The sequence below is a fragment of the Gorilla gorilla genome, chromosome 6 (genome assembly GCF_029281585.2).
Source record: "Gorilla gorilla gorilla isolate KB3781 chromosome 6, NHGRI_mGorGor1-v2.1_pri, whole genome shotgun sequence".
Taxonomy (NCBI): Eukaryota; Metazoa; Chordata; class Mammalia; order Primates; family Hominidae; genus Gorilla; species Gorilla gorilla.
In genome coordinates, this window is record NC_073230.2 from 30,888,336 (window position 1) to 30,913,121 (window position 24,786).

Sequence of the window (24,786 nt, forward strand, 5' to 3'; positions counted from 1 at the left end):
ACCAAAAACCTAAAATGCTGTCATTTGTCCTTGAGTTTCTCACTACCTGGAGTTTGCTAGTGACACTCCTGTAACAGTGTTTAATACTTCCTCTGTTCCCTGTAAAGTTGTAGTTAGATCTAAAGGCTCAACTTGGTTTCTCTTGTTTCGTATTTGAGAGAGGCAATATTCCATAGGGAGTGTTCTGTACTTCCATGGGAGTTGTTACCTCTGATATCTTTCTATGATGTTGGCAGCTACTAGTGATCACTGCCTAAATCCACTTATTTCATTCAAGGTTGAAAACCATGATTTTCTCATTCTATCATGCCTTCTGTGTTTTTCAGCCAGAGTTATTCCATAAAGAACAAGTGTCCCTCATCAAATATTTGGATACTCTGAAGCATACTAAGTACAGTAAAGACAGGATAAATACTTTATTCTTTCCCTTCTGCAGCAGATGGTTTTGTGCTCCTTATCACATCACCTGACTCATCGCTGTGGTGGACAATCAATCCCACACACATTTCAGTTGTCTCGCTTCTTTCCACCCAAAAGCACACACCTTACACAAGGCTGCTTCTTTATCTCAGGGCTTTCTCCAAAGCCTCTAGAGTACAGGAGCAGCCCAGAAACACTGGACAGAGAAAATCCTTAAGAAGAACTTGCATAAATATAGGTGTATGAGGGTGTGGGCAGGGAGCTCCAATTTTTCAGATAGATAAACCTGGGAGGCATTCCGTGAATTTCTTGGAGGTCCTGTTTCCCTATAGGAAACTCAATAAAGTATCTATCATTGGCTTTTCCTCACTCCCCAATTCATTCTTCCCCTTCCCTCACTTCTTCTTGAAATCATCTCCAAAATAAACCAACTTTGGCAAATCCCTGTTTCAATCTCTGCTTTAAGAGGAGTCCAGGCTGGGCACAGTGGCTCACATCTGTAATCCCAGCACTTTGGGAGACCAAGGTGGAAGGATCGCTTGATGCCAGGGCAATATAGCGAGACCCCGTCTCTACAAAAAAATTAAAAACTAAAAAATTTTGCTGGGTGTGATGGCTCACGCCTGTAATCCCAGCACTTTGGGAGGCGGAGGTGGGTGGATCACCTGAGGTCCAGAGTTCAAGAACAGCCTGGCCAACATGCTGAAACCCCATCTCTACTAAAAATAGAAAAATTAGTCCAGGCACAGTGGCTCACGCCTGTAATCCCAGCACTTCAGGAGGCTGAGGAGGGTGGCTCACGAGGTCAGGAGTTCAAGACCAGCCTGGCCAAGATGGTGAAATCCCATCTCTACTAAAAAAATAAAAAATTAGCTGGGCATGGTGGCGGGCATCTGTAATCCCAGCTACTCAGGAGGCTGAGGCAGAGAATTGCTTGAACCCAGGAGGCAGAGGTTGTAGTGAGCTGAGATCGCACCACTGCACTCCAGCCTGGGTGACAGGGCAAGACACCATCTCAAAAAAAATAAAATAAAATAAAATAATTAACCGGGTGTGGTGGTACGCACCTGTAATCCCAGCTACACTTAGGAGGCTGAAGCAGGAGGATCACTTGAACCCTGGAGGTGGAGGCTGCAGTGAGCCAAGATCATGCCACTGCACTCCAGCCTTAAGAGACAGAGTGAGACTCCGTCTCAAAAAAAAAAAAAAAAAAAAAAAAACCCAGAAGCAATGGCTCATGCCTGTAATCCCAGCACTTTGGGAGGCCAAGGCAGGCGGATCACGAGGTCAGGAGATTGAGAACATCCTGGCTAACACGGTGAAACCCCATCTCTACTAAAAAGTACAAAAAATTAGCCGAGCATGGTGGCATGCGCCTATAATCCCAGCTACTCAGGAGGCTGAGGCAGGAGAATCACTTGAACTCAGGAGGCGGAGGTTGCAGTGAGCTGAGACTGCACCACTGCACTCCAGCCTGGGCAACAGAGAGAGACTCCGTCTCAAAAAAAAAAAAAAAAAAAAATTATTGGCTTATCCTTGATGCTGCACAAAAGAAAAAAAATATATATATAATATATATTTTTAAAAATCAATGGGTATGGTGGTACATACTTGTAGTCCCAGCTACTTGGGAGGCTGAGGTGGGAAAACCGCTTGGGCCCAAGAAGTTTAGAGGCTACAGTAAGCTATGACTATGCTACTGCACTCCAGCCTCAGCAACAGAGCAAGCCTCTTTTTCTTTTTTTCTTTTTCTTAGGGGGAAAAAAAAAAGGAGTCCAAAGATATTATTTCAAATTTTTCAGAATAACATGTTAGGGACCTGACATTGCCCAAAGACAACCAAATATTTCATTCCTTCAGTATCATTATTAATTCAGAGTCATACATATTTTGCTTGTATCAATCTTTTTTGATGCTCAAATTGTCCCATCTTTGGCCAGCAAAACGGCTTCTTCATGTTAGCTCCTTCATCTTTTGATGTGACTCCAATAATATTTGTGAGCACTTCTGCTTTCTGTTATGATGTGATATTCTAGGTTTAGCTTGTATGTTGCTTGCCCCCATCTATAATCAGCCTTATCAGCATGGATCCTTGATCCCTTTTAGTCAGAAAAAGTACAAAGAGACTACAATCTGGTCACTAGAGGCACTCATTAGATTGGTTATTGCTTCCAAGTCAGAGCTAGAAAATACACTTGGAAAGAAAATAAACCATGGGTTCATACTGATTATTTCCAACTCAGATTTTGGATGACTGGAATTTCACAGAAAGTCTCTTATATTTGCATATTTTCTTCCACTAAAAAATCTGACAAAAGATAGAAATAAGAACCAAAAAAAGTGCTTTATGTTTATTTTCTCATTTAACCCTCAGAGTTGGCATTTTACAGATTAGGAAACAAAGGCAGAAGTAATTTAATTTGTCTGAATACACACACAGCTACTGTGTGGCAGGGTCAGGATACGTATTTGAGCATTCTGGCCACAGATTCTATCCTCCTAACCATACTCTAGTCGGTCTTACTGATTTCACTTATAATCCAACCAACAGCATAACCATACCAAATAACTTCAGAAAAAAGTACAGATTGCACATGAAATTCAAAAGATAAAAATATATGCTAATCCTAAGCAATATTTTCCCTTTACACCTTAGCTTTAAACCACAATAACTTACATATGGCGACTCAATATTGAAATTAAGTGGACAAGCTTACATATTAATACCAAGAAAGAAGGAAGAGAGGAAAGGTAACTATGAGGAAAACACAACTACTCAGTTGTCTCAAGCATTACAAAGATTATATACATAGGCACCTCAGGTACTTCTGAAGCTAGTCATATCAAGTCAAGTCCCAATGCAAGACACAAAACTGTATTAGACCTGCAACCTTTCATTCAAATTACCTGTAAGTCCTGGATACACCTTTATCTTATTCCTCTGGAAAAGGCTCTGTCTCAGCCCCTTCCTTCTACCAATGCTTACATACAAATCAAGTGGGAATCACTGCTTCCCTACTTTATAAGACAGATACTGATATAATGCTGCTAACACCAGCTGATGACAGAAGGAGAAAACCAAGTCTAACTTGTAACATGTTCTTCTTTGCCTCTTTTTTTTTTTTTTTTTGAGATGGAATCTCGCTGTCACCCAGGCTGGAGTGCAGTGGCGCGATCTCGGCTCACTGCAACCTCCACCTCCCGGGTTCAAGCGATTCTCCTGCCTCAGCTTCCCCAGTAGCTGGGATTACAGGCGCGCGCCACCATGCCCAGTTAATTTTTTGTATTTTTAGTAGAGACGGGTTTTCACCATGCTGGCCAGGCTGGTCTCGAACTCCTGACCTCGTGATCCGCCCGCCTCGGCGGGATTACAGGCAGGAGCCACCGCGCCCAGCTGCCTTATTTCTTATGCAAAAAAACTGGAACACAAGGTTCGGATTTGGACTGGTATTTTCAAGTAAAAAGCCTAGCCTTATGGCTCAAAGCAGTCTAGTATGGGCTTTCCAACCCGCCACTTGGTGGCACTCTGTACCGGCTGCAAATTTTCATTCCAGCTGTGCCGAACTAAACCTATGTCCAAAGAGGACTTCGTTCAGCCTGGCTAATTTCAATATGGCTATATTGTAATTACACCTATTCTTTCTTGGTTTATACAGTTAAGAATCAGCTCTTTAAAAGGTCAACCTCAATTTTCAAGAAGTTTAATACTGTACTCCAAGCAAATACTTGGGAAAATGATCAGTCTTACATTCCTGGTCTAAGTGTCAACTGGCATAACTCTGCCTCATTGCTGACTTGGCAGTGTCTTATCCTCTAACTCAAGAATTATCTTTCTTACATCATTTCCTTAGGTAAAGTTGTAACATGCTCAAAGGCTTAGCTGTCTGTAAATAGGGAGAACTAGGAAGAACTTAAGAGGTCCAGGAAAAAGGGATTCAATTACAATACACAGAATGAAATCTCATGGAGATATTATAAATATGAAAGAATATTTAATGAAGACATGCGCTTATGACACTGTTCACTGAAAAAAGTGCATCACTAAAAGAGAACATGGAATATGATCTCATTTCAAAATATGTGGTTTTATCGCAAAAAGAACATTCCAACCAGGAACAAAATGTACGTATCTGTACATACACACATACACATGAACATTAACAGAAGTAAGGAAGAGAGAGCATTACGATACTGACCGTGATGAGCCCTGGCTGGTAGAATCATCTGCAGTTTTCCATTTCTTCTAGCTTTTGTGTTTCATAAAATGAACTTTACTAGTTGTTGAGGGAAAAATAAGCTACTGTTTCTAGCCAGCAGCATAATATCAGAATGAATCAAGAGGAAAACAATTCTAGATTCCAACAGTTCTAACTAGTTCTGTGATATCAGTTCTCCGTCCCCCTATAAAATTCCTATAGATTTTATAGTTTAGCAGAAGAAACTAGATACTTTAGGTCAGTCTTAAATAAGTATCTGTAAAAGTGGAAAGGAGGAAACATAACTTAGGAGTAACACAGGTACACCCAGGTCAAAAATCCCTATGAAAGATGGAATTGCATCTAGTGGATTAACAGAGGGTCACAGGTACACTAAAGAAAAGCATACTTCCTGCAACAGTTAAAAAGAATGCCAGATTCTAGTGAACTGAACAGGAGGAAGGAAGGGGGGAAAAAAAAAGATTACAAGGTCCCCTACACCGTAAAAGTAAAGAGATATCCTTCAAGTATGGTCCGAGAACCACCTATGTTAGAATCACCACAAGGGACTAACTAAAATGCAGATTCCAGGGCCCCAAAACAGACTTAAATCGTAACTTCTGGGGGTGGCGCAGGGGAACTTGGCCCCTCCCCCGCCAACCCACACACACACATTCTCTCTCTCTCTTATGGATCGGTGGCCACTGTGGTATAGTTAACAGGGCGAGTCTCAAAGGCAAAATTACTTGTTTTATTCACTGTTGCACATTCCACTGGTTAACAGATTGCTTAGCTCATCTCAGGCAATTATTCAATATTACTTAAACAATGAGCAAGGGAACAAAGTCTCTTAACATCACAGTTCTAAGTGAGAATCTAAACATGGTTTTTTCCATTATCCCCAGCTCCCAGATCTCCATGGTAACAGCTATGTTTTAGTCCCGTTAACTAAAACAGAGGTATATTTTATCTTTTACATTTGCACACGTTATCTCCATCTATGTAGAACAGAGTCTGACAGTCTGACAGTCTGACGTGCATGGATGAAAACTTGACTGACGCCATGAGTATGCACTGGAAGAGTCCAAAAACGACTGAATGTTTTTCTACATACTCTCTTACTACTATTGTTTGCTTGCATTTACACACTGCCATGTCTTTCTTTTAGAAGATTAAATGTTCCTTGAAGAAACATAGTCAAAGTTTTTATACTTCCTTAGGACATGTGCAAGTTAGGAAAACCTAACACTGTTCGAAAGACAATTGATACAGGCACACATCATCACACTGGGCCTTTGTTTTACTTCTTAATGTGACTACTAGAAGGGCACGCACATCTTAATGTAGAATGTCAAACAGGAAAAAAACAAACAAACAAAAAAAACAGGGCACAAACTAATCCCTGATCCCTAAATAACCAAAGATTTTTATAGTCTTCATACTGAGATTTTAACTAAGTAAATGTGCTTCATTTTTTAATTTTTTTTTTTTTTTTTTTTTTTGGTGGAGAGAGGGTCTTGCTCTGTTGCTCAGACTGGAGTGCAAACGGCACGATCTCTGCTCATTGCAGCCTCAACCTCCGAGGTTCATGAGATCCTCCTGCCTCAGCCCCTTAAGTAGCTGGGACTACAGGCATGCGCTACCGCACCCAGCTAATTTTTGTATTTTTCATAAGCTGTGGTTTCACCACGTTGCCCAGACTGGTCTTGAACTCCTGGGCTCAAGCAATCCACTTGCCTCGGCCTACCAAACTGCTAGGATTACAGGCATGAGGCACTGCGCCCAGCCTGTATATGTGCCTTTAAACTAAAAAGTCACCACCAGTATTACAACCACAGAAACACACGCAGTTGAACAGTTACTATTTAAATAAAAGCCTCACTGCCTGTATGACCTAAAAGCATAGCTCTTTCAAAAGTCTTAATATTAACACAATATAGTAAATTGTACATATCTTCCTTAAAAATTAGAGTGGTAACAAAGGAATAAAGAACTTGGATATAAAACCTCTAATATGCTTGAGTAGCATTGAAAATTAATTATTCCCATATTTTTCCATAGCTAAAACTAGTTTTATAAATATCATTATTTTTTTCCAGCAACAAGATATTTTTAAACAGTGATTTTAGAAACCGTACATCTTAAGCTGCTCTGTCCAATAAAGAAGCCACTAGCCACATGTGTCTAACTACTTGAAATGTGGCTAGTCTGAATTGAATTGTTCTGTAAGGATAAAATACATACAGATGTTGAAGATTCAATACCAAAAAAAGCAAAATTTCTCAACAATTTATTATACTGTTACATTTTAGATATATTAGGTTGTATATAATAACTAATTTTTTTTTTTTTGAGACAGGGTTTTTGCTCTCTCACTCGTGCCAAACTGTAGTGGCACGACCATAGCTCACTGCAGCCTCAACCTCTTGGGCTCAAGCAATTCTCCCACCTCAGCCTCCCAGTCAGCTAGAATACAGGCACACATCACCACACTGGGCCTTTGTTTTACTTAATGTGGCTACTAAAAGGTTAAAATCATATATATTTAGTTCATGTATTTCTATTGAACAGAACTTATCTAAAACTAATTGATTAAATTTAATTTGTTTGTCAAGGGAATTTGAAGAACAATCAAGAAAAAGTTTTAGGCCGGGCACAGTGGCTTATGCCTATAAACCCAGCACTTTGGGAGGCCGAGGCGGGAGGATCATCTGAGATCAAGAGTTCAAGACCAGTCTGGCCAACATGGCGAAACCCCATCTCTGCTAAAAATACAAAAATTAGCCGGGCATCACGGAGGCGTGTGCCTGTAATCCCAGCTACTTGGGAGGCTGGGGCAAGAGAATCGCTTAAACCTGGAAGGCAGAGGTTACAGTGAGACAAGATTGTGCCACTGCACTCCAGCCTGGGAGACAGAGTGAGACTCTGTCTGGAAAAATTAAAATTAAAAAAAAAAAAAAAAAAGAAAAAGTTTTATATGGAATACTTATTTTCCACATAAAAGTAACCATCACTAAAACTGTACCTGCAAGAAGAGGTGTTTTAAGATTACTAAACTTTTAAAACCACTGTATTTTGAATACAGGGTATGTCTACATTAAGTTTTTATTTCGTATTACTGCTAAGTGGATGTGGTTCTTAGACAAGGCAGATCCTTGGGTTTGTTTTTGTTCGTGGGAAAGTTGCAGTTGATCATTATCAAATTATACCACCTTCTCATCAACTTTAGAAACTATAATAATCTCACCACCCCAAAGCTTGAAGACTGTTTCCCAGAGGTAGACTTATACAGCCAGACTTGTTTATATTTCCATTTTTAATGTTTTCTACAAGTAGGCAAAGAAAATAAGCAAATAATTGTGTTCAAGAAACTCAGTATGAGAATTCTCAGTTTCACGCACTCTGAGAACTCCAACGTATCAACAAAACAAAAGGCTGACAAGTTTGATCTAAATATTTCTGCCTGACATTCCTCATCCTAGGTAACTCAACCCTTTCTTTTCTCCCAAGATATAATTTCACTAGGCTTTGTAGATAACCCTTCTCCTAGCAGAAAGCATAATGCAAATGCAATGCTACGTTACCAGTCTCCAATAGTAGCAAATTGTTCCTGCTTACTAAGCTCTTTTTCCTTCTAGTGAGATAGAACAGGTATGTTTACCACACTTAAGGACAAACAAGTTAAAAAAAAACTTTCACTTAAGTGCAACATGCTTCCCCAACTACATCAATATTTTCCCAAATTTGAACTCAGTCACATTAATCCATCATTTCCTTGAATGAATAAAACCTTGGCCAAAGTATTAAAATTTTCCCTTTTCTCACCTATGACATATTTGCCAATTAAACACAAAAATCCTGAAAATGGGCCAGGTGTGGTGGCTCCTGCCTGTAATCCCAGCACTTTGAGAGGCCAAGGCAGGTGGATCACGAGGTCAGGAGATGAGACCATCCTGGCTAACATGGTGAAACCCCATCTCCACTAAAATTACAAAAATTAGCCAGGTGTGGTGGCGGACACGTGTAGTCCCAGCTACTCAGGAGGCTGAGGCAGGAGAATCGCTTGAACCCGGCAGGCGGAGGTTGTAGTGAACAAAGATCGCGCCACTGCACTCCAGCCCAGGCGACAGAGCAAGACTCTGTCTCAAAAAAAAAAAAAAAAAAAAAAAAAAAATCCGGAAAATGATGAAGTCTCTAGCCCTATCATGTCTTCTGAGAACAGAATTACACATAAAAATACACCACAGAAATACTGTCAGCAACATCCAGACCTGGGAAACTCTCCAGCACAAACATCTAAGGGTTTTTTTTTGTTTTTTCCTTTGAGGCGGAGTCTCGCTCTGTCGCCCAGGCTGGAGTGCAGGGGCACGATCTCACAGCTCACCACAACCTCCGCCTCCTGGATTCAAGCGATTCTCCTGCTTCAGCCTCCCGAGTAGCTGGGATTACAGGCGCCCACCACCACGCCCGGCTAATTTTTTTGTATTTTTAGTAAAGACGAGGTTTCACCATGTTGGCCAGGATGGGCTCGATCTCCTGATCTCATGATCCACCCACCTCGGCCTCCCAAAGTGCTGGGATTACAGGCGTGAGCCACCGTACCTGGCCTTTTTGTCTTTGTTTGTTTTTTGAGACAGTCTCGCTCTGTAGCCCAGGCTGGAGGGCAGTGGTGCGATCTCCGGTCACTGCAACCTCCACTTCCCAGGTTCAAGCGATTCTTGTGCCTCAGCCTCCTGAGTCATTGGAATTACAGGCGTGTGCCACCATGCCTGGCTAATATTGTATTTTTAGTAGAGACGGGGTTTTACCATGTTGGCCAGGCTGGTCTGGAATTCCTGACCTCAAGTGATCCACCCGCCTCAGCCTCCCAAAGTACTGGGAGCACAGGCATGAGCCACGTGCCCGGCCAACATCTAAATTTTTTAACAAATAAATTTCAAAGTCAAAAAAGGAGGAGGGAATCCTTGACATTAAGTAAAACAAACTTAAGACCTATTAACCAATCATAATGGAAGAAACTTATTTAAATCCCAATTCAAATGCAATGGAAAAAACTAATCAGGAAAATTGGAATATTTAATACCAGTGAGTTAGTGTCATGTTTTTTAATATGTAATGATATTGTGTATGCTTTTTAAAAGTCTGTCTTTTAGAGATACATGCTGAAGAATTAGGAATGTAAAAAGCTTGCTGTCTTCAATTTGTTTTGAAATAATTTGGGGAGGTGTGGCATTGAGGCACAGAGATGAATCAAAGCCAGTCATCATTTGGTGATTCTTGAAGCTAGGTGATCAGTATAGGAGGATTTATTATACCATTATCTCTTCTGTGGTACTTTTAAATTTTCCACTGTTTTTCCCTACTCTCTTAAATCTAGAAGTCACCATCTGCACAAATGTTAAATTCCATTAAAATCAAACTCTGGGCTTGTTAGTACCAAGAAGAAGGAATTTTTAAGAGAAAAATATAATTTAACTTTACATGACTATCTGGTAGTAAAGAGATGTTAAATACTTCCCATGCACATAACCTGAGATGACATTAGCATTTCCTATACCACAAAAAAACTAGAATTTTCTAAGATTGTTACATTAGACAGTGTTAGATGTCCTTCCTTTGCCTAGGAAAGTACATTTGGATTTTTTTTGCTGCAGTAACTATAGTATAACTTCAAATATAGGATATTGGCTGGGCCCGGTGGCTCACACCTGTAATCCCAGCACTTTGGGAGGCCGAGGCGGGTGGATTACCTGAGGTCAGCAGTTCAAGACCAGCCTGGCCAACCGGGTGAAACCCTGTCTCTACTAAAAATACAAAAATTAGCCAGGGGGGGTGGTGGTGTGCGCCTGTAGTCCCAGCTATTTAGGAGGCTGAGGCAGGAGAATTGCTTGAACCCCGGAGGCAGATGCTGCAGTGAGCCGAGATCATGTGACTGCACTCCAGCCTGGGCGATACAGTCAGACCCTGTCTCAAAAAAAACAAAACAAAAAAGCAAATATAGGATACTTTTTAAACTTTGTTCTATAACTTAATGTATATTAATAAAATTATCGGCCAGGCATGGTGGCTCATGCCTGTAATCTCAGCACTTTGGGAGGCTGAGGTGGGTGGATCACCTAAGGTCAGGAGTTCGAGACCAGTCTGGCCCACATGGTGAAACCCCCATCTCTACTAAAAACACCAAAAGTCGCCAGGCATGGTGGCAGGCACCTGTAATCCCAGCTACTTGGGGGGCTGAGGCAGGAGAATCGCTTAAACCCAGGAGGCGGAGGTTGCAGTGAGCCGAGATGGCACCATTGCATTCCAGCCTGGGGGACAAGAGCGAGACTTCGTTTCATAAATAAATAAATAAATAAATAAATAAATAAATAAAACAATCTGGACTGTCCACTTAAATGAAATCCTTTGTTACATTAAGACAATTCTGCACAATTCACATTTATGCCAATTCTGACAGAAGCAGAATAGCTGCTGTACATGAAAAGTTACATCTTTTAGCCAGCAAAACAAAGTCATTAACATACAAGAAGCTTAATCATTTCCAGATTATTTCTGCCACAACTGCAATTTAACAACAAACTTTAAGATTTCACCAATATTGAGAACAAAAATAAAAAACTATTCAGTGACTCCTTATGGGTAAAGCCATACCAAGTACTTGAAATACATTTCCACTGTACCCTTACACCAAACAAGTGAGGTCAATTTAAGACTCCCATTTTACAGATTAAGGAAACAGCCTCAAAGGATTATTTTAACCAAGGTCAAAATGCAAGTCAACGAAAAGCCAAATTCAAACTCATACCTCCCAATGTCCATGCTACGTCTACCTTTACCTTAGATGAATACTATTTGGCTTCTGTGTAAACAAAACTCACACAGATATTCAGGAAAACTGTTCAATATAATAACAACATGAATCCCAATCTCCTGGAGGAAACACTAGAAATTATCGAACTTACCTTCAAATTTTAATTTTTTTGAGACGGAGTCTCACTCTGTTGCCCAGGCTGAAGTGCAGTGCCACGATCTCGGCTCACTGCAACCTCCGCCTCCCAGGTTCAAGTAATTCTCCTGTCTCAGTCTCCCAAGTAGCTGAGATTACAGGCACCCACCACCATGCCTGGCTAATTTTTGTAATTTTTGTAAAGACGAGGTTTCTCCATGTTAGCCAGGCTGGTCTTGAATTCCTGAGCTTAAGTAATCCGCCCCCCTTGGCCTTCCCAAAGTGCTGGAATTAAAGGCATGAACCACCAAGCCACTACACTGGGCCACATACAAATTTTATAAAGAAGACTCAAGGTCACATCAACATAGATCATTTCAAGGCAAATATCCAACCTCAGTCACCATCTAAGGTAAATAAGGCAAATAAGTACACTAACTGACAATAAAAGATCCAATGCATATGATGTTTCAAGAAGTTCCCGTTGACCAGCCTGGGCAACACAGTGAGACCGACTCTATTTTTAAAAATTTTTTTAATTCCTTTCTACTGGGAAGTCATTTCAAGGACCCCACATGCTTATAATGGTTGTTAGGCTGATAAAATAATCTTTAAAAATTTAGTTAAATAAATTTAGTTATAATAACCCTAGTTGTGGTCCTTTAAAACTTCAGTAACTATGTCACACTTCCAGTTAAATTACATTCTCAGAAAAGATGACAGATTTCCAGTAGCAATAATGGTAAAATCTACTTAATAAACTCATAAGACTGAGATGCTAAAAAAAATTTAACGATTCTACTTTCCACCATTATAGTTGTTAAAAATGTTACATATTTTTCAATTTCAATTTAAAAAGTTACATGTTTATAGGCCAGGCATGGTGGCTGACACCCGTAATCCTAACATTTTGGGAGGCTGAAGTAGAATCACTTCAGTCCAGGAGCTAAAGACCAGCCTGGGCAACAAAGTGAGACCTCATCTCAACAAAAATTTTTAAAACTAGCTGGGCACAGTGACATGTACCTGTAGCCCTAGCTACTCGAAGGCTGAGGCAAAAGAATCCCTTAAGCCCAGGAGTTTGAGGCTGCAATGAGCTATGATACCACCACTGCACTCCGGGCTGGGAACAGAGACCTTGCCTCAAAATAAAAAATAAAATAAAAAGTGACATGTTTGGCCGGGCATGGTGGCTCACGCCTGTAATCCCAGCACTTTGGGACGCCGAGGTGGGCAGATCACGAAGTCAGGAGATCAAGACCATCCTGGCTAACACGGTGAAACCCCACCTACTAAAAATACAAAAAAAAAAAAAAATTAGCCGGGTGTGGTGGCGGGTGCCTGTAGTCCCAGCTACTTGGGAGGCTGAGGCAGGAGAATGGTGTGAGTAGGGGGCGAAGCTTGCAGTGAGCCAAGATCGTGCCACTGCACTCCAGCCTGGGAGACAACAAGACTCCGTCTCAAAAAAAAAAAAAAAAAAAAAAGACATGTTTAAACTCTGTCCCTTATGATAATGTAGGTTGTGATATCATGCTTATAATCAGTGTGATTACACAACACACACTACCCCTATGACTTTAACACGTAACCAACCAATCTCACAGAGGATGCAAGTCTCTCAAAGTAAGAAAAACTCTTGGTCTCCTTTCCAATGTTGATATAATTGGTCAAAACATTTAACATAAACAAAGAAACTGAGGTGGGTGGAAGCACCAAGCACCAAAGATAGAAACAAATGGCTCTCACCTTTGCATAGTACTCACACTCAACAGTACCTAGAGCACATCTACCTGCCCTCAGGCTTTCTCTGTAACAGAACCACAAAAATTTACAATGGCCCTTTCCTCTCTGCCAAACCTTCTATGTCTTTTTTGAAAGCTTTACAATTAGTTGAGCAAGGTGGCTCACACCTGTAATCACAGCACTTTGGGAGGCCGAGGTGGGCAGATCACGAGGTCAGGAGATAGAGACCATCCTGGCTAATACGGTGAAACCCTGTCTCTACTAAAAATACAAAAAAATAGCTGGGTGTGGTGGCACGCGCCTGCAGTCCCAGCTACTCGGGAGGCTGAGGCAGGACAATCACTGGAACCCAGGAGGCAGAGGTTGCAGTGAGCCAAGATCCTGCCACTGCACTCCAGCCTGGACAACAGAGCAGAAACTGTTTAGTTATTTCAAAAAAAAAAAAAAAAAAAAATTAGCTGGGCACGGTGGCATGTGCCCTTAATCCCAGTTACTGCAGAGGCCAAGACGGGAGAATCACTTCAACCCAGGAGGCAGAGGTTGCAGTGAGCCGAGATCGTGCCACTGCACTCCAGCCTGGGCAACAGAGAGAGATTCTGTTTCAAAACAAAGCTTTACAATTTGAAAAATCATCATAAACTAAATCTGTTATTAACAATCTGTATAGGGTATTACACTTTAGAGGGATGGGCCTTAACACCTTGTAAAAATGTTGAAATCACTGTTTTGGAAATGCGTAAGCTTTAAGAATGTGTTACACAGCCAAGTACTTTAACAACTGCCTGAAACAGACTAGTAGAAACAAGTGCAAATATAAGCTATCCGGACATACTGTCTATTGGGGGAGCGGCACACCAGGACTCCAACAACCCCTAACCACCAGCCACCTGTCCACATATCAGGTCATTTTTTTTTTTTACACAGGCTCTACTAGGGCTAGAGAAGGACCTAAGTCAAAGTTTTAGCTTTTTTCTAAGAGGTCCCACATCATATACATAAACAAATTTAAGCCTACTCTACTGACGATTAAACCTTGAACATAAGAATACAATATCAGTTGCAAGCATTTGGGATGCTGAATCCCTTCTCTATAGATTTATCTATCAGACATGATTTAAATAGTTATTTACCCCTATGTTTACAACTTTAGGTATCCTGGGACTTGGGAAGGCTTTACATACATAAATAACTTAAAAATTAGTTGCAGAATCCTACAAGCAGAAAAGAATAGCAAATAATATACTTGAAGTATTTTTTGGTCTACCATTTCAAGAGCCTATATATTCAGAGTCATGACAGTTATGAGACTGAATAAATAGCATCAAAACCACCAGATCTGATTTACTTCTAACAAGACACACATCTTAAGGTGGAAGGATCGCTTGAGGCCAGGAGTTCAAGACCAGCCTGGGCAATACAGTAAGATCACATCTCTGCAAAAAATAAAGACACATATGTTAAGACCAGGCACGGTGGTTCACACCTGTAATCCCAGCACTTCGGGAGGCCGAGGTGGACGGATCATGAGGTCAAGAGATCGAGACCATCCTGGCCAACATGGTGAAACCCCATCTCTACTAAAAATACAAAAATTAGCTGGGCTTGGTGGTGCACGCCTGTAGTCCCAGCTACTTGGGAGGCTGAGGCAGGAGAAAAGCTTGAACCCGGGAGGCACAGGTTGCAGTGAGCTGAGATCGTGCCACTGCACTCCAGCCTGGGGACAAGAGTGAGACTACATCTCTTAAAAAAAAAAAAAAAGACACACATGTTAGAATTCTGTAGATTTAGGAAAAAAAAAAAAAGACTTGCAGAACCTTAACTGCTCCCACCTCTACCAGAAATTGCAAATTACCTACTCAGAGAGTGTGAAAACTCAGTCCAGCTAAGCATTTAAAGTGACTGCCAATTATGACAGTGGTTAAAAATATTATACTTGTATCATTCACATAAATCTCTTTTTAAATTGAATAAGATTACTATAAAATGTTAATTATTCTGGCTGGGCGGGGAGGCTCATGCCTGTAATCCCAGCACTTTGGGAGGCAGAGGCGGGCAGATCACCTGAGGTCGTGAGTTTGAGACCAGCCTGGCCAACAAGGAGAAACCCCGTCTCTACTAAAAATACAAAAAAATTAGCCGGGCGTGGTGGCGCATGCCTGTAATCCCACCTACTCGGGAGGCTGAGGCATGAGAATCACTTGAACCTGGGAGGCAGAGGCTGCAGTCAGCCAAGATCGTGCCATTGCACTCCAGCCTGGGCAACAAGAGTGAAACTCTGTCTCAAGAAAATTTTTTTAAAAAGTTAATTTTTCTCCTTCAAAATTGTAAATTAATGCTTTTCTGTCTCCCTAGCACCTAGGCATAATGGTTGTCATTGGCAGGGCTCAAAACATAAGTTGAAAGAAAATGAAACTTCAAGTAAGCAATGGAAATCAAACTGCAAACATCAACAACATTAAAATGTAATCCCTTAAGGCAGATTTATCAGTTGTGTACGGTTTAATGTCATCTTAGGTTTTATGCAAGGTCAATAACATAGAATAACATTCCATTTTTGTTTTGTTTTTTTTTAGAGGGAGTCTTGCTCTGTCACCCAGGCTGGAGTACAGTGGCCTGATCTGAGCTCAGTGCAACCACCGTCGCCCGGGTTCAAGCAATTATCCTGCCTCAAGCAATTATCCTGCCTCAGCCTCTCGAGTAGCTGGGATTACAGGCACCCACTACCACGCCCGGCTAATTTTTGTATTTTCAGTAGAGACAGGGTTTCGCCATGTTGGTCAGGCTGGTCTCAAACTCCTGACCTCAGGTGACCCACCCACCTCAGCCTCCCGAAGGGCTGGGATTACAGGCTTGAGTTACCGAGCCCAGTCTGTTTTTTTCATTTTTAAAATAACAAGAAATAACATATTATAATCAGACTTTGCATAGACCAATCTCTAGATTTTAAGGAGTTACAGTTTCAATTTTAATTTATAAATATTCATTTTACATGTTTTGATGTTATTTTACTAAAATGTCCATCTAGTCCTTTGATAAATTCAGAGATTTATGGTGGCAGTATGTAAACCAAATTAAAATGTACCATAAAACCAGGTAACTAGAATTTTATGTTTAATCAAACCATTTGGAAGCAGTTTAGTGAAATTTCAGTATCTTAAATTATACTGTTATTAAACTTATTTTGAAAAAGTTAAATATTAATACTGAAACACAAATCATCCACAACCAAAAGTAAAACATATCAATCAGATCTACATATTTAAACATTACAGTGATTTTTTTTGAGACTGTGTCTTGCTCTGTCACCCAGGCTGGTGACACCGCACCCAGTGCAGTGGTGTGATCTCGGCTCACTGTAAACTCCGCCTCCCAGGTTCAAGCGATTCTCCTGCCTCAGCCTCCCGAGTAGCTGAGATTACAGGCATGCGCCACCACTCCCAGCTAATTTTGTATTTAATTTTGTATTTTTAGTAGAGACAGGGTTTCTTCATGTTGATCAGGCTGGTCTCGAACTCCCGACCTCAGGTGATTCACCTGCCTCGGCCTCCCAAAGTGCTGGGATTACAGGCATGAGCCACCGCGCCTGGCCTATTTTTGTATATTTTAGTAGAGACGGGGTTTTGCCATGCTGACCAGCCTGGCCAACATTGGGAAACCCCATCTCTACTGAAAACACAAAAATTAGCCAGGTGTGGTGGCATGCACCTGTAATCCCAGCTACTTGGGATGGGAGGCTGAGGCAGGGGAATCTCTTGAACCTGGAAGGCAGAGGTTGCAGTGAGCTGAGATCACACCACTGCACATTCCAGCCTGGGCTACAGAGTGAGATTCCATCTCAAAAAAAATAATAATAATAATAAGCAAAAATAAAAAATAAAATATACAAGATTTTCTGGGCTGGGCGCAGTGGCTTATGCCTGTAATCTCAGCACTTTGGGAGGCCAAGGAGGGTGGATCACGAGGTCAGGAGATTGAGACCATCCTGGCTAACACGGTGAAACCCCGTCTCTACTAAAAATACAGAAAATTAGCCACGCATGGTGGCACACGCCTGTAATCCCAGCTACTCAGGAGGCTGAGGCAGGAGAATCGCTTGAACCCAGGAGGCGGAGGATGCAGTGAGCCGAGATCGCGCCACTGCACTCCTGCCTGGGAAACAGAGGGAGACTTCACCTCAAAAAACAAAAAACAAAACAAAAAAAACACCATTAGAATTAAATTTAGAGCACTGAACAAGTTCCAGTTAATACAATGTGTCATGCATATGCTATTTAAAAAGACTGCTCTGAGGTTTTCAGAGGTTTGGGGGTTTTGTTCTTTTTTTATTTTTGGTTAAACATTGCACAACACATTTCTTCTTTCCATCATAATTGGGGTAAACCACATGCTGGAGTTTCCTGAAAATCAGAAAAATCTTTAACAAGTACAATAATGAAACCTAAGATATTATTAATATCCTATTAATGACAAGATGTTTAAATAGGTTATAATGTATTATTGACCTACATATGGGTGAATATACTTTACTCCTAAATCAAGTCCACTACTTTAATAGTATTTAACATATCACTTTACTGCAATTATTCCCTATCCCACCTTCCAAAGAACCTTTAAAACTGCTTTTTAGGTCAGGTGCGGGGGCTCACACCTGTAATCCCAGCACTTTGGGAGGCCAAAGCAAATGGATCACTTGAGGCCACGAGTTCAAGACCATCCTGGCCATCATGGTGAAACCCCCATCTCTACTAAAAAATATGAAAATTAGCTGAGCATGGTGGTAGGTGCTGGTAATCCCAGCTACTTGGGAGGCTGAGGCATGAGAATCGCTTGAACCTGGGAGGTGGAGGGTGCAGTGGGCTCAGATTGCAACACTGCACTCCAGCCTGGGTGACAGAGCAAGACTCTGTCTCAAAAAAAAAAAAAAAAAATTGCTCTTTAAAACAGTGAGGTAGTTGGGTTCAGTGGCTCATGCCAGTAATCCCAGCAATCTGAGGCCAAAGCAGGAGGAACACTTGAAGCCAGGAGTTGGAGACCAGTTTGAGCAACATAGAGTTCCCATCTCTACTAAAAATTTAAAAAGAAAGCAATTAATCAGGTGTGGTCTCAGCTCCTCAGGAGGCTAAGGTGGAAGGATCACTTCAGTCCAGAATTTAGAGGCTGCACTGAGCTATGATTATACCACTGCATTCCAGCCTGGGCGGCAGAGTGAGACCCTGTCTCTAAAAAACAACAATAAATAAAACAAAACAGTAAGGTATGGTGCTAAGTCATATTTTTTCTAAAAAAGCATACATTCACAGATGCTCACATATACATATAAATTTTCCCTAAAGGAACACAATAAACTGCACAGTAGTTGCATCTGAGGAAGGAGAAAAATAAATTATCATTTAAATTTTGCCATGTGCACTATTTTTCTAAAACCTTCCAAGCTTTTTAATTAATTTAGAGAAAACTACTTTTACTTAGTTCCTGTGGGTGTTTTGTATACAGTGTAACTAAGTATTACTTAGTTCCTACGGGTGTTTCGTATACACTATAGAGTATTACTTAGTATGACTAAGTAAAACTGCTTTTACTTAGTTCCTGTGGGTGTTTTGTATACAGTGTAACTAAGTATTACTTAGTTCCTATGGGTGTTTGGTATACACTATAGAGTATTACTTAGTATGACTAAGTAAAACTGCTTTTACTTAGTTCCTGTGGGTGTTTTGTATACAGTGTAACTAAGTATTACTTAGTTCCTACGGGTGTTTCGTATACACTATAGAGTATTACTTAGTATGACTAAGTAAAACTACTTTTACTTAGTTCCTGTGGGTGTTTTGTACACAGAAAATAGCTTAAGATTCCATTAGATTTGTTTCGGTATGTACATTATTCATCAAGAGACCTAAGAATAAATAGGTACACTGAAGAAGCATGTAACAATGCTTTACCAATATTGTTATAGATAGCACATCAAAATGCCAGAGACTGGGGAAAAATGCATGATCATGAGCTAAAGTTAGACTGGTATGGAAAAAATAACCTGCAGGTGATTAACAATTACCATAAATGACATACACAACATACAATAGTTATGTTTAAGTAGAGGGCAGTATCTGAATTTAAGGCAATGCATCATGTATATGAAGAATGACCTTATTTCCACTAGTTGTAAGATATCCCCAGAGAAGTATTAGATTTATTACATTTAGGTAGATAAGTCTGTAGTAAGTATAAAGCTGCTCGTCTAAAATGAAGCACAAAACAAATTAAAAGAAAAAATAAAATGAAGCACAAGCAAAGATTTCATCTTTGAAATTAGATGATCATAATCTTTGGACATTAGATGGTCATAATCATCTTTCCCTCTGTGCTGAATCATTGCCTTCAGAATACCACCACCATGTTAATACACTTGCCTTTAAAAAACCTCACTTCCATAGTCTGAGCAACAAAATAACAACTGTAACATGTTATAATCTATGCAATAAGATTCCATGAGTCTAATATTAATATAAACAAAGTAAATTGGGGAAAGTAAAGTTTATTCCAAATAATAAATGTAGATGCCCAGTGTGGTGGCTCATACCTGTAATCCCAGCACTTTGGGAGACCAAGGTGGGTGGATTATCCGAAGTCAGGAGTTTGAGACCAGCCTGGCCAACATGGTGAAACCTCATCTCTATTAAAAATATAAAAAATTAGCTGGGCATGGTGGCGGGCACCTGTAATCTCAGCTATTCGGGAGGCAGGAGAATCACTTGAGCCCAGGAGGCAGAGGTGGCAGTGAGCCGAGATCGCACCACTTCACTGCTGCCTGGGCGAAAGAGCAAGACTCCATCTTGAACAAAATAAAAAACAAATAATAAATGTAGAAAACATAAACAGAAGTAGAAAGCCACCATTTGACAGCCACTATAGTAGCAGTGATAGTTGCTGACAAGAATCATCAATGGATGCTAAAATTAGTGAAAGTATTGAGAGACAGAATCTTTACATTGTCTCAAAATATCTCCCCACAAAGTTCTTATTACAAAAGAAAAAATAGTAACTTTACCCTGAAGAAGCCTGGCAGACACTACTTAACAAATTGGTCAAAGTTACCACCACTACTAAAACAAAAATCAACAAACACCATGTGCCTCTAGATGAGGTGCACTGAAAGCAATATCACTTCTGAGGAATTCCATCAGAAATGCCTCACCTGGTGCCAGGCACGGCGGCTCACACCTGTAATCCTAGCACTTTGGGAGGCTGAGGCAGGAGGATCACTTGAGGTCAGGAGTTCAGGCCCAGCCTGCCCAACATGGTGAAACCTCGTCTCTACTTAAAATACAAAAAATTAGTCAAGTGCGGTGGCAGGCACCTGTAATCCCAGCTACTTGGGAGGCTGAGGGAGAATCACTTGAACCCGGAAGGCAGAGGATGCAGTGAGCCGAGATCGCGCCACTGCACTCCAGCCTGGTCGACAGAGTAAGACTCTGACTGACACACACACACACACACACACACACACACACACACACACAGCCTCACCTGATGCTAACCATGGGAGACATCAGATAAACCCACATTGAGGGGCATTCCACAAAATAAACAAACAAACAAAAAACTAGCTTATACTCCTCAAAAACAGGAAAGTCATTAAATCAAATGAAGGATTACAGGTCGCTCATGCCTGTAATCCCAGCACTTAGGAGGCCAAGGCAGGTAGATCACTTGGGGCCAGGAGTTTGACACCAGCCTGGCCAACATGGTAAAATCCCATCTCTACTAAAAATACAAAAAAATTAGCCAGGCATGGGGTGTGTGCCTGTAATCCCAGCTACTCGGGAGGCTGAGGAGTGAGAACTGCTTGAACCTGGGTGCGGAGGTTGCAGCCAGCCGAGATCCCACCACTGCACTCCAGCCTAGACAACAGAGCAAGACTCTGTCTCAGAAAAAAACAACAACAACAAAAAAATGAAGACCAAGGAACTGTCCCAGATTAAAAGAGACCAAACAGGCTGGGCATACGGACTCACACCAGCAATCTCAGCACTTGGGGAGGCTGGAATTTGGCAGGCAGATCTACCTGAGCTCAGGAGTTCGAGACCAGCCTGGGCAAAACAATGAGATCCTGTTTCTACAAATAAAATTTAAAAATTAGCCAGGCATGATGGTGTGTACCTGTAGTCTTGGCTACTCAGGAGACTGAGGTGGGAGGATCCCTTGAGTCCAGGAGTTCGAGTTGCAGTGAGCTATGGTCACAGCACTGCTCTCCAGCCTGAGTGACAGAGCAAGACTGGCTAAAAAATAAAAATAAAAAAAGACAAGAACCTATCCAGTGATAAAAGTCAGCCAGTTATTTTCTACATTTAACTAATATTTACCCAGGGCAAGGAAAGCTGTCTGAAACATGTCAGAGGCTGGACTCTCCATTTGGTCATCCTTAAAAATACAGTGAGTGACCACAAGTTCCAGCCTCAAAATGTAAACTGTCAAAAGAAATGTTGATGGGGTCCTGAAATCATTATTAGATTTTGTTAAAGTTTTAGGAATAACAGAAGGAAACAAATGCTATTCATTTCCTTAGGCACGACCTGGTATCAACATGAAGGGTTCATTTCAGTTTGAAGAACTTGAGTGTATCGGTAGATGCCCAGATGTCCAAATTCATTTCATCCTCCTCATGTCTATTTGTTTTCAGCAGTCCTTAACTGTTTATTCTAAATACTTATCTTTTCAAAAATACATTTTAGAGACAGGATCTCACTCTGTTGCTCAGGCTGGAGGGCGTAGCACAACCACGGCTCACTGCAGCTCACTGGGCTCAAGCAATCTTCCCACCTCAGCCTCCCAAGTAGCTGGGACTACAGGCATGCACCATCACACTCAGCTAATTTTTTATTTTTTGTATAGATGAGGGTCTCACTATGTTGCCCAGGCTGTTTTTTGTTTGTTTGTTTGTTTGTTTGAGGCAGAGTCTCGTTCTATCACCCAGACTGGAGTGCAGTGACCTGATCTCAGCTCAGTGCAGCCTCCACCTCCTGGGTTCAAACGATTCTCATGCCTCAGCCTCCTGAGGAGCTGGGACCACAGGCCACAACACCACACCTGGCTAATTTTTTTGTATTTTTAGTAGAGATGGGGTTTCACCATGTTGGTCAAGCTGGTCTCGATCTCCTAACCTAAAGTGATCTGCCCTCCTTGGCCTCCCAAAGTGCTGGAATTACAGGCATGAGCCACTGCATCCAGCCACCCACCTTGTCTTGAACTCCTGGGCTCAGGCAATCCTCCAGGCTGCAGTTTCCCAAAGCGCTGGGATTACAAGTGTGAGACATCACACCTGGCAATATTTTATCTTTCATACACTTAGATTTTTCTTCTTTTTGTTTAGAACTTGACATTTTTTCATTTGCTTCTCTTCCTATACCGATTTATTATCTTTTTTTTTTTTTTCCCAAACTGGCTTCCCTATCAAGGCTAATATGCCATGGAATTGCATAAAATCCTCACTTGCTCTTGTTATGATGTAAATACTTATTCACCAGAATACCTGATACAGGCCGGGCGTGGTGGCTCACGCCTGTAATCCCAGCACTCTGGGAGACCGAGGCGGGCAGATCACGAAGTCAAGAGATCACAACCATCCTGGCTAACACAGTGAAACCCCGTCTCTACTAAAAATACAAAAAATTAGCCGGGTGTGGTGGTGGGCGTCTGTAGTTCCAGCTACTCGGAAGCCTGAGGCAGGAAAATGGCATGAAACCGGGAGGCAGAGCTTGCAGTGAGCCGAGATAGCGCCACCGCACTCCAGCCTGGGACACAGCGAGACTCCGTCTAAAAAAATACCTGATACAATTTTTTTTCTTCTTTTTTTTTTTTTTTTTTTGAGAGAGTCTCACTCTGTCGCCCTGGCTGGAGTGCAGTGGCACAATCTTGGGTCACTGCAAACCTCCGCCTCCCAGGCTCAAGAGATTCTCGTGCCTCAGCCTCCTGAGTAGCTGGGACCACAGGTGTGCGCTACCACACCCCGCTCATTTTTTGTATTTTTAGTAGAGACGGGGGTGGTTTAACTCTATTGGCCAGGCTGGTCTCGAACTCCCGACCTCAGGTGATCCATGTGGCTACCTCAGCCTCCCAAAGTTCATGTGAAAGGCATGAGCCATCACACCCAGCCACCTGATCTAATTTCAAACCACACATTAGAGTGGAGCAGCCATTCTCAAAGCATGGTATAAGGAATCCCTGACACACTTTCAGGAGGTCCAAGAAGTTAAGACTATTTTCCTAATAACACTAAGATGTTATTTGCCTTTTCTGCTGTGTTGTATTTGCACAGGTAGAGCAAAGGCAATGATGAGTAAAGCTGCTGGTCCTTAGCATGAAGCAATGCAGTGGCACTGAACTGTACTAGTACTCACTGTATTCTTCTCTGGCATTTGCAGCGAAGAATTATGCAAACTGTTTAAAAATGTCCTAATCTCAATCCTTCAGTATACATCCTTTTATGATCTGTATGAAGAAAAGGGAAGCATGCATAAAGCACTTCTGCTACCTATCCTGGTTGTCTGCACAAAAAGCACTGTGCAATTGTTTGAGTTGCAAGACGAACCAGTCAAGCACCGTTTCTACCTGAAGAACTACAAGCAAAATGTAGTTACTTAAAAGCTTGAGTATCTGGCAGATATTTTCTCAAAAAGGAATAAAATGAGTCTGTCACTTCAGGTAAAACGATTTTCCTGAAGTATCTGTTGCCAAATGACTAAATTTGAGCTTTTAAGTAAAAACTAGTATTTTGAAAAACTTCTATCTATTACCAATGAGCTTTGACAGCCTCCCAATCCTCGTGGATAAAGACCCTTTCCGAGTATAAGACAATCAATGGATTCTTTTTTTATAACAAGTACAAAAAAATTCACTGATATGATTTCAGATTCCGCATTGAAACTAGACTTTAAAAAAACTACCACTTGGTGTTACAGCTCTTTTAGAATTTGTCCAGCAGGTGGTTTTCCAGTCTTTACCAGTAAGCCCCCACCCCCGCACCTCCACAAAAAAGCTACCACTTGTAGCTGGGTGCAGTGGCTCATGCCTGTAATCCCAACACTTTGGGGAGGCCAAGGCACAAGGATCACTTGAAGCCCAGGAGATCAAGACCAGTCTGCACAACATAGTGAGATCCTGTCTCAATTTAAATTTAAAAAGGAATTTTTTTTTAACTACCACTTGTCATATTTTGATGTAGCACCAAAGAATATCTGTAATTATTTATACTCCTTCCTTTTCTAACTACATATCCATATGTGGCTGGATTTTCCTCATATACTTCAATCAAAACAATACATGACGACAAACTGAATGCAGTAGTAGTTACCAGTTTCCAGTTGCCTCTTAGGCCAAAGAAACTTACAAAAATGAAAAACAGTTCTCTTTTATAAGAGTGTTTTAGGGCCAGACGCAGTGGCTCATACCTCTAATCCCAGTACTTTGGGAGGCTGAGGTGGGTGG

The 24,786-nt window shown here is 41.3% G+C and overlaps 1 protein-coding gene and 1 non-coding gene across 2 annotated transcripts in view; one reads left to right on the plus strand and one right to left on the minus strand.

Moving 5' to 3' along the window:
* The window catches only part of IGF2BP3 (insulin like growth factor 2 mRNA binding protein 3), a 161,192-nt gene that overhangs the window by 116,741 nt on the left and 19,665 nt on the right, over window positions 1-24,786 (minus strand). The gene's annotated exons all lie outside the window — the stretch shown is intronic.
* Window positions 24,250-24,314, plus strand: LOC115935461 (U7 small nuclear RNA). Its single transcript, XR_004071089.2, has one exon. It is a non-coding gene; the product is annotated as a U7 small nuclear RNA (small nuclear RNA).